Raw genomic sequence first — 3,602 nt, forward strand, 5'->3', positions numbered from 1 at the left:
TGGTAACGTCATGCTTTGGGGGTGCTTTTCTGTGAAGGGGACAGGACGTCTTCACTGTATTAAGGAGAGGATGAATGGGGGCATTTATTGTGAGATTTTGAGCAACAACCTCCTTCCCTCAGTCAGAGCATTGAAGATGGGCCGTGGCTGGGTCTTCCAACATGACAACAACCCAAAGCACACAGCCAGGATAACCAAGGAGTGGCTCCGTAAGAAGCATATCAAGGTTCTGGAGTGGCCTAGCCAGTCTCCAGACCTCAATCCAATAGAACATCTTTGGAGGGAGCTTAAACTCCGCGTGGCTCAGCGACAGCCCCGAAACCTGACAGATCTAGAGGAGATCTGTGTGGAGGAGTGGGCCAAAATCCCTGTTGCAGTGTGTGCAAACCTGGTCAAGAACTACAGGAAACGTTTGACCTCTGTAATTGCAAACAAAGGTTTCTGGGAGTAGAGTAGAGGTGGACCTTTTCAAGGCACAGTAACAGGTCTTTGAGAGCCAGAATTCTTGCTGTTTCTCAGGTGTTCAAATACTTATGTTCAGCAGTGCTAGACAAATAAATTCTTTAAAAATCATACAATGTGATTTCCTGAAATCTGTTTTTTAATTCTGTCTCTCAGAGTGGGAATGCACCTACAATGTGAATTTCAGACCCCTCCATGATTTCTAAGTGTGAAAACTTGCAAAATCGTAGGGTGTTCAAATACTTCTGTTCCTCTGTTCCTCACTGTATGTGTGTGCACAGTGTGTCAGTGTCAGTAAGTGGGAGCATGCTCCTCCACTATCAAATCTACATGTATTTCATTCTGCTGGAGTAACAAATGAGCAATGAAATGTCTTCATGAGTTTCCCTGCCACTCTATTATCACCGGACTGTTTGCCTCAGCTGACATTACAGAGGAGTTTCTTCTCTTTTTTTTTTGTCGTTTGAAGCGTCTCAAACTGTAAAATCATAATAAAAAGTGACTTTTCTGAGCCACAAATGACAAGTTGCCTGGGTGGTCCTGAAAGTCAAAGAATCCCAGAAACAGCCTCTGTGTTTGAGCATTGATTAGGAAGACAGAAAGCAGCTATGAATACAAATGAATGAAAACCTAACACAGCACATAACACAGGAGAAAAGAGGTTGGCATGTGCTTGCAATAAACTAGTTTCTAAAATTTGGGGTATAGGGCAAAGTGTTTATAGCTGTTCTGAATGAACACATTTGAAGTCAGGTGGAAAACCTGCTGTCATAGAGGAGGTGGTAGGCATAAAAATGTTTAAATAAAAGCAATTAGAGGACAATATTGCCTTTGTTTTAGCCTACATTATGTAAAGTGATGGAAACAGCTGTTTTCAGAGTAAGAAAGAATGTGAGCGAGGTTAATCATGCCAGAGCCTAAGCCTGCGATCAGGCTGAATTTCAAATGTGTGAAAAAAAAAAAAAGCAGCCCTCTCCATTCATTTCTATGGTGGGTTGCGTTCATCATTATCAGCCAGCACTAGCACTGCAGGGGGGATCCGGCAAAACAGCGCAGCCCTGTGCAGCAAAAACTTGGATCTGGTTTCAATTTTGCCACACCACACAATGACATCATCCAGCAATGGCACTGCATTGACCAATCACGTAGTGGGGATGGTTGGAACGTGGACACCTATGGGAAGAAGACTTTTTTGTTTACCTTGTTAGCATGAGCATTCACTGCTATTCACTCTCGAATTTAGGCAGGTAACACACCATAATGACAAGCCATGCATTTTCTTTAGTTACTCACACTGGTGGTAGAAAATGGTGCTAAGGTAGCTATGTTGCAGCTATGTTAGCTAGCTGGCTGTGTGTATTGTGCATGACAGGCATGTATGATTTTTTTTTTTTTTTGTAGGAAAGGTGCTGGTACTGTAAGGCTTAAGCACTCTCTCATGTGCATTTCTTCCGTGTTCATTTGCATGCCATGTTCTGGAAAACCGACTCTTGCAGTTATGCTACACAACACAGTTAGTGGCACAGTGGCCAGAGCTGATGTCACTGAAGTGTGACAGTGTTGCGGGTATTGAAGTACAGACAGCACATTCTGACACCGACTTAAAGTTAGCCTACAGTACATACTGTACCAGAGGTGAAGAAAGGTGAACAGGCACAGACGTCAACATTTTTGATATGGAGCCAACAAAGATAAATCATCTGCATTTGTACAGTGGTATTTTATGTTTATTGTAAAACACCTTTAGAGGAAGTCTTATGTACACTTTTGGGAATAAACAAATATTTTTAGACTAATGATAATCAAGGAAGCCTGATTCAAAAAAATGAGCTGTAAATAGTCGTCATCTCAAGGCATTCTCTGAGGCACTGGTTCCCACAGTGGGTGTTTAGACCAGATTTAAACCACAAGATTTGTTTTGCTAGTGACACTACTTGACATCACAAGTTCTGGCTTGTGACAATGCCATGAGGGGGAGAAAAAAAAATCAAGGAGGAGTGCTGTGGCTTTGGAAGTGTTTGGAAACCACCACCACTGTAAGGTGCAATTTCAGTGCACATTAACCAATATGTTGCAAAAATATGTATCACTAATGTTTGTATTCATCACAGCAGAGACAAGATTTCATCCCTGGAAGAAGCAGCTTGTTTGCTGTGCCCCAACATAGACAGCTGGGAAGCTGACAAGGATTCTCCCCATTACGATCTTTGTAAAGCTCACCTCTGGAGCAGCTGACAATAATACAGATGAAGGACAGAACGGTTCGATACTTGTGATATACACTAATTTGTTTTCTTGTCAAGGGTTAAATAAGAAGATTGATTCCACTCTTGCGTTTGTATGGTAAATATATTGCCCTGCCACTTTATTAGGTACATCTGTACAATTGTACAGTATGTAATCCAATGCAGTGCTTGCACCTTAGCATCTGTGTTTATGAAGCTAAGAATTTTTGTTTTTGGTGAAATTGTCAAATGTATAAATTCAATTATGTTTATTATTGTGGTCACAGCTAAAGGTGGCATTGTACTGGACTACATTATATTTAGAGATGTCTATATTTTGTCCTCCACAGCTACATACATGAGGGAATATTAGGAACACCTATGAATATAATGTAGTCCAGTACATCATTTAACTATGACCTCAATAATAAACATTTAATTGAATTTATACGTTTGTTTTTGGTGAAACGGTCATAAACATTTGGAGCTTCATAAACACAGATGTTAATGCGGAAACATTGCATTGAAGTGCATGCTAAAGTGGCCAGGCAGTGTATGAAGCTACAGTACTGGCAGCAGGGGACTCGTGGCAGCAGGGGACTCGCTGAGCTTAGCACAATGACTGGAAACTGGTGGTTTTATAGCGGGGTTGTGTGTGTGACTACTTATTTTTCTATCCACTGGCTGTCTGGCTTCCTCACAGTAATAACTCTCTAACAAGAAAGCAAATAAACGCATTCCCAGAAAAGGAAAACTTTTCCTTTGAGACCAGCATCAACCGCCCACCACCATTTAGGGTGGTGGTAGGTGGTTGGGTGGCAGTTGGCAGGCCCCTACTGCTTGACACCTTTGCCTTTCTCTGTGTCTCTGTGGATTATAAAAAAAACACATACATTTATGCATTTTAATGTATAT

The 3,602-nt window shown here is 41.4% G+C and overlaps 1 protein-coding gene across 1 annotated transcript in view; it reads right to left on the reverse strand.

The window, feature by feature from the left end:
* fkbp16 (FKBP prolyl isomerase 16) overlaps positions 1-3,602 on the reverse strand; it is a 34,095-nt gene that overhangs the window by 21,015 nt on the left and 9,478 nt on the right. The gene's annotated exons all lie outside the window — the stretch shown is intronic.

Source organism: Monopterus albus, unplaced genomic scaffold (genome assembly GCF_001952655.1).
Source record: "Monopterus albus unplaced genomic scaffold, M_albus_1.0 scaffold5.1, whole genome shotgun sequence".
NCBI classification, from domain to species: Eukaryota; Metazoa; Chordata; class Actinopteri; order Synbranchiformes; family Synbranchidae; genus Monopterus; species Monopterus albus.